Genomic DNA, 7,744 nt, shown 5'->3' on the forward strand with positions numbered 1-7,744 from the left:
CAGCAAAGTTATCAATGTAGAAAATACCATATACATGTTAGTGTATATGTGTTGTAACTTAAACTTTCAGGATAGGTCTATAATATGGTTGTATTGGTCAGGAAAAACTCAAGGTCAAAGGTCACCATACACAGGTACTATCATTATATATGTAAACATATATATTCATACAAAAAACTACAACTTTTGAGTAAATAGCATCAATGTTACTAGCTAATTACTTTGTTTTTAACTGTTCCCTAACCTCCCCCTTCAACTGCCAACTTCAATTTAAATTATCAGGAGACTTCAGCTATGACTCAACATTTCTTCAGTTGACATATCCACGACATGGGTCAGGTCAGATACCTTCATTCTCATACTAAAAACCCATGGTTTGCCACACCAAAGAACAACTAACCCGACCTGAACTCTTGTCACCTATGACACCATGACATGCCAACATTTGATCTGACAGAAGTTGGCTCAACATAACCCCCATTGAGGTGCATCAGGCCATTAAACTCAATGCTTGTATAGTAAGGGGTGGACCATTTGATATCCTGGGGGGGCTTGGAAGATTTCGGGGGGGGGGGAGATGCCAAGTGGATTTGCTTGAAAAAGAAATCCGGATATGAGTGGGTGATGGGGAAAAAAAGATGGACCACTGCTGCTAGAAAAAAAATATCTTGGCAGGGAAATGATGCACAGGTTCGAGTATACTGTTCAACCTGCTCGTATCTCTCCAACCAGGACACTTGTCAAATCATGACAAACAGTTTCAAACACAGGGACCAGTCAGTTTCGTTAGCCTGTGGTACATATATGTATTTGTTCTTGTCTCTGTTTCTTTCATAAATGGTTTAAATATTACTTCATGTAAGGGTTCAAACATAACTATACATAAAAGTATACATATAATACATGTATTACCTAGCTTGCGCACTAGTTACAGAACATGCCATGTAAGTGTTTGGCTGTTTCACAATCAGTGCTTCACTTATCTTGCACTTTGGGGCAAAAGTGAACTTGAAGGTTTTGTAATGGTAATCTTCATACTATTGTCTCTTCAGTATGGATTTGTCAGAAGGGATTATATACTTCCTATTTCAGACACTACATGTATCGACACCACAACTCAAATTCAAGTTTCTATTGTACACTAGGTATGACCTCCTAAAGTGCTCTCACACATCAGTAACTTTACTATGCATGCAATATCAATGCCCCTATACCAATGTTACAGGCCCAATTTTATAACATGGAAAACTTATTTAAAAAGGTTATATTTACATTAGCTTTTCGATGCTTGGCAATATATATCTCAGAGGCTATGAATAACCTAAAAATTGCCTAAATAGAAACAAAAAACTACAGATCTGGCAGGGGGGAACCCCTTGGACTCCATCACCACAGAGGCCACTCATTCGTTAAACCAACAATAAGATTCATCAAAATAGGTAAGAAAAACTTGAAAAGTTTCTAGGGGAGACCCCCTAGGACCCCCCATAAGAGGTAGACATGTCCAAGCCTCAAATCAAAGCTCTTCCCTCCACCTCTCACTGTCAAGATGCTATGAAACTTTATTTTAAAAATGTTTCAACCATGTGTAGTTGCTTTTTACAATTGTTAGAGCTGTCTTGTAAAGCTTGCAAATTATTGTCTGAAAGTGTCTGTTAATAGCCTGAAAATTGGCTTTAAGAGTAAAAATCCTCCAGGGCTTCTAGGGGGACACCCCCTAGAACCCCCCTCCCCCATAAGAGGTAGACATGTTCCAGTCTCAAATCAAAGTTCTTTCCTCTACCTCTTACTGTCAAGATGCCATGAAACTTTATGTCAAAAATATTTCAACCTTACGAAGTTGCTTTTTACATGTTAGAGCTGTCTTGTAAAGCTTGCAAATTATTGTCTGAAAGTGTCTGTGAATAGCCTAAACATTGCCTTTAGAAGTAAAAACCTCCAGGGCTTCTAGGGGGAGACCCCCTAGAACCCCCCCCCCTCCCCCATTCACACACACTCACACAAGAGGTAGACATATCCCAGTCTCAAAGTTCTTCCCTCTACAGCTTACTGTCAGATGCTATGAAACTTTATGCACGGGGGTCAGTGACTTTTTGTTGGCCCAATGGAAAAAAAAACGCTGACACCCCCCCCCCCCCCCCATCCCCAAGCTGGAGAAACTGACCGGTCTATCTGAATGTCTGAGCTCACCAATCAGACAAGTTTCAGATTCGTATTTTCAGTGTGTCATCATACCATGGCATAATAACTGTCAATGATGTTTATTTAATTGAAAATCAAACATGTATGAAATATGTAGTTTTCTAAATAAAATCTGTGTGTGATAGAACAGCATCTTTTTACTCTCTGTTTGACCCTGTGCGAAAACCAAACAGAAAATTGTGGCAACAAATGTAGGTGTTCAACATTGACGTAAAAAAAATCCGGATATCTCAAAGAAGCAAAGAAAAAAAAGGTTGCCAGCATAGGCGAAGGAGAAAAAAATAATCAGTCTCAGGCAAGCAGGTGGGGAAAAAATAATGACCCTCCACCAATCTTCCATGCCCCCCCCCCCAGGATATCGAATGGTCTACCCCTAAGTGTCATCAATGACCCTTGACCTCGAATTTCAATATTCAAATAATGAATGCTATTATACTTCTGCTCTGAATGTTTGGTCAAGAAAGACCACCGGGAAAAATCTGCCATTTTTTTTTAAATCCCTCCTTCAGTGGCCATCTTGGCGGTTCTTTCGTTTTTCCTATGGCTCTGGTATTGTATAGGAGTAAATCCCGAATTCACTTTGCTGTTGAAGTTTAACATGTTTTGACATGGGTTAAGCTGATTTGGCATGACCTGACATAAGTCTAGATCTACCTGACATTGACCAAACTGACCCCAGTTGACCCCTCGTGACCTTTGTAGGTCATGTTCGAATTCCATATAGGTGCACGTGTTGTAGGCCACATATAGTCATACTTTAAGTTTGATCCATCATAGTGCAAGTGAAACAGCAACAACAAGACCACGTGCACGTTTTAGTGAAACTTATATACCAACGAAGAAAGAAAAGAGTTTATGCTGACTAATAAATTGTAACAGGAGGGTTATCAATATCAAAAGACATCTCAAGGACGTTCATAAAAGAAAGACCCATGAATTAAGTCGTGTGTATTTCTACTAGTCTTATTAACCATTGGCTATGTTACGTCTAGGCGAAAATTGGTTTCAAGTAAATATCTTCGCTATTAAAAACGTTTTCTGGAAATTTTATTTACTTTTCGTTCTGGAAAGGGTAAACAATTTGATCAAACACAAACAATTCCGTAGTTTTTGCACAGTTTCTAAGAGAAGTGCCATTTTCACCAACTTGCCGACATTTTCGGTTAAATAAAAAAACCCGACATTGCTGTTTCAACGACTGTCTCATCGGAACCCTACAAATTTGTATATATTCTAGACAGTCTATATATTTCCTGAAAGCGCATTTGATGAGCTATTCAACAATATTAACATTACAGAAAACCCCGACAAATAACAAAATTAGAGCGACATTACCAATTGTAGGTGCTTACCATTGATTTTAATGAGCACATTTTTTGAAAGGGTACCTCCTAAATATCTATGTAAACATATTTATATTAACATAGGATATGTTTCTTTGCATTATATATAGATTGTATTAAATGTTAAATAATATATTCTGAAAGTTCCATCAAAACATTAATCGAGAAATATGAAGAAACGCTATTTTTATTTTTAAAAAGCAGTGCCCTCAGTGGTGAACATCGAGTGTCAGGTTGTTTTTTTCTTTATATTGTCCACGCCTGTGCTCTTCTAGTAACATATTCTATACACAAACTATATATTTCCTGAAAGCAAATGATATGGGCTTTCCAAAAAATAAAGATTTAAAAGAATTGGTAAAACTAAAAAAAAGTATATAATAAAAATAAGAAAAATTATTGATTACAAATCATTACAAACCTTTCCGTCAATGATGACTGATCACGTTAACATATATGTCAACATACACCAACACATTAGCAACATTTATCAAGATTTTTTCTAAACAGGACAAACGTCCATTTAAAAAATTTTTTAAATCTGCCGATGGGGGCGCCAACTTTATCAAACACCCGCTATTTTTGGTAATTTGAATCGGAATTTGTTGTTCAAACTTTCAGGATAGGGGTTCAATATTCGGTTGCATTGGTCAGTAAAAATCCAAAGGTCAAAGGTCACATACACAGGTACTATGGGTATATCTATAAACATATATAGGCTTACAAAAAAACTATAACTTTTGAGTAAATAGCATGCTTTCAACAACTCTTTTCCTAACTTTTTATGCAAACGACCTCTTCGTTGAACGAGAAAAGTCACATGACAGTGGTGGTGGTGTTGGAGGTGGTGGTGGTGGTGGTGGTGGTGGTGGTGGTGGTGGGGTGGTGGTGGTGGTGGTTGTGATGGTGGTGGTGGTGGTGGTGGTGGTGGTGGTGACGGTGACAGTGGTACTATTTCTTGGTCGCCTGCTTATAAGTAGAGTATCAGCCGTTGTGGGCGCTGTCTAATCTCCCTTTCCCCAAGGGGCAGGTAGGCTGATAAGACCGGACCTATGACGACATTACAGTCTAGCTTACCAGATGACATTTCAATATTAGTATCAACTCGTTTTGCATATCAGAAAATGCTTAACATTGTATGTAACTACAGTATGCAACTAAACCTCCCAACCTCAAAAAGTAGATTATTAGTTTTTAAAGCAACAACTTAGAGAATGCGATCGCTCTAGCCTGAAATCCATTCGGATTGGATTTTTTGCAGTCGTATTTCAAATCACATGACTTGACTTGACTTGACGTGACCTGACTTAACTTGATATGACAATTTAGAATACTGTAGTTTAAACTCATGTAGTTGGAAATAAGTACAAAATTAGCTAGTCAGGGTGAGGGATAGGATTAAATAACTAATAATAATCAATATATGCTGAATTAACTTATTCGACTCATGACTTAACTCTTGATTCGACTAGACTCAACTTGACTCTTGACTTGGCTTAACTTAAATTTACGTGAACTTACTTACCTGACCTTGTCCTTGACCTACCTTTACTTGAATTTACTTGCGCTTGCCCTACCTTTAGTTGACTCTTGACTTGACTTGACCTGACAATTTAGAGGGTGGGCAAGGGGTATATTCGTACTTCGTAATCGGTCCATTTTAGTTTTCGTTATTTGTAAAACGTTGCAATAAAGTCCGTAAAATCGTAATTCAGTGGTTGGCGTACTGCGTAATCAACTATTTAGTGATTGTAATATCAGTACAAGAACCATTTTTTTCGTACACGTAAAAGAAAAATACAACTGTACGATGTTAAAATGATTCAATACAAGCAACACTAAACGCGATCTGTAACATACCCAGGACTTTTGCTTGCAAAAATAGCAGTCATATCAGAATATAATGTGCCTTTATTTTACTTTCTTTTAGGGGGTCCCAGGCCCACGAAGGTCAAAGTTTATCGATGGAAAAGAAAGAATGAATGATCCCTTTGAACTGAGGAATTTAGAAGTATTAATATTAAAAGTACATGAAAAATCATTCGTTTAATTGTCGGCAAATGTCACGGAATATTGGTAAGCCCAACGCAAACAGGCAATGTTATGTGGTATACGGTAAGTTTACAAAGGAGGATGGTGGATGGATGGGTAAACAACGAGGTAGTTCAATAGTTGCTTCAAAGGTCTTAGATTGTAATTTGCTATTTAAATTTCTTTAATTGTACGGGTATTTATAAATGTTGTACAGCTTGATATGTTTAACATCAAGCCGTGCATTCCCGTTTCAAAGCCGAAATGCGTGTACTGTTCACTGTTTCGATACATAGTGGTATGGCATATAGAATTATGCAATGTACATGTATATTTTATGTTATTCATTCACATATTTCTCTATGTGTTCATTTATAAAGCAATATTTACATTTTCATCAGAAGTGCGTATTTTTCATCAGACGATACGTCAATATAGCACCAAAGTGCATACTTTTGGTTCCAAAATTTCAAAAAGTTTCAACAGCTGGAGGGGACACCCCACTCGGTCGCTCCGCTTCCTCGTTGTTGACAAATGTTTAGTTCCCGCCTAATTGTATTGTTTTACCTCCTGCTTTTAGAAATGCATATATCACTAAAACATATTTACCAGACAATCATTCAAAACCGTTTGTCAAAAATGTAAGCTCATCTCACCATCAATATGTTGCCATGATCAGTTTTGCAAGGAGTGGTAGATGCATTAGAATGACATTACAGCAACTTTCAAGTTATAACTAATTGTAAAACATAAACTCCAGTTTATTTTCTTTCTAATTCGTAAATTTCGTTTTTTCATCGTAAATGTAAACATTGAAATGTTATCTTCAAAATGTCATTCAACACTTACTTTTTTCTGTAAATCGTTCCTGGGCCGGGGACACCCTTGCCCACCCTCAATTCAAAATGCTGTAGTTCAAACTCATGGAGTTGTACAGAGTACAAACATTGAACATATTGTTGAATACATGCACTTAAAACAATATTCAATAACTGTGCTACAAACTTCAGCAACGACTCCGAACATCTCAAAGCTGGTGGAATCACGGTGTATTATTTTCATACGAGTAACCAGTAATGCTGTACTCCAAATAATGATTAGAAGGAATAAATGTCAGATGAAACCATTTGACAATTTCACACACACACACACACACACACACACACACACACACACACACACACACACACACACAGACAGACAGACAGACACACAGACACACACACACACACACACACACACACACATGTATTGACAAAAACATCGACATATTGCACTCTAACTCGGATTATTTAATTAAAGTATTATAAACTTGTTTGACTTACGATTGTTGACCATTTCAATGACGACGATGAATATCCGATACTCAGCAACAAAAATGTTCATTTGACAAATGCCAAGTCCGAGTATTTTCAGGCAAAGTTCAAAGTTGATATTGTCCAAGAGTAGTGCACACAGTTCACTCTAGTTCAAATCCAATTAGATGTCTACAACAAGCAAATTTATTCCTGGGATAGGAACACACTAAGAACGTTAACGTGTTACATTTCACTTAAATTCCAGTCCGAATAAAATGTCCGTTCTTAGAGTACCTGGCCCTGGCAGTCTTGTGTTACATTGCACTTCAATTCCAATCCGGATAAAATTTGCAAATTTCGGCACTCACAGTTCGTGCCTTCGGCAATCCTATCAGTACGCATTAGCATTCAGTGCTACGGAACGAGGCGACGACTTTGATTTACATGAACGACTTACGACAGTCTAAGTCTTGTGTTACATTGCACTTCAATTCCAATCCGGATATATAAAATGCCCGTTCTTAGAAAACATGGCCCTGGCATACTTGTGTTACATTCCACTTCAATTCCAGCCCTGGTAGAATTGCGTCACACAACAAAACCTTACCACCTGTTACACTTACAGTGCACCAATCGCAATCTGAATACATGTACAGAGTGTGTTTTCTTTTTCGCTGTTACATTTTCTGTCATTTGTTCTTTTGTGAGCACGCGTTACATACGAGTGCTCACAAAAGAACTAACGACAGTAACCGTAACAGCAAAAAAGTACACGACACCGGATTTTAATTAGATTGGCCCAAATCCATCTGGGGTCCTAAAGTTGCCCAAAGTTGCGTTCGATTACTACATGACGTCAAACTCGGAGAG

This window comes from Glandiceps talaboti, chromosome 13 (genome assembly GCF_964340395.1).
Source record: "Glandiceps talaboti chromosome 13, keGlaTala1.1, whole genome shotgun sequence".
NCBI lineage: Eukaryota > Metazoa > Hemichordata > Enteropneusta > Spengelidae > Glandiceps > Glandiceps talaboti.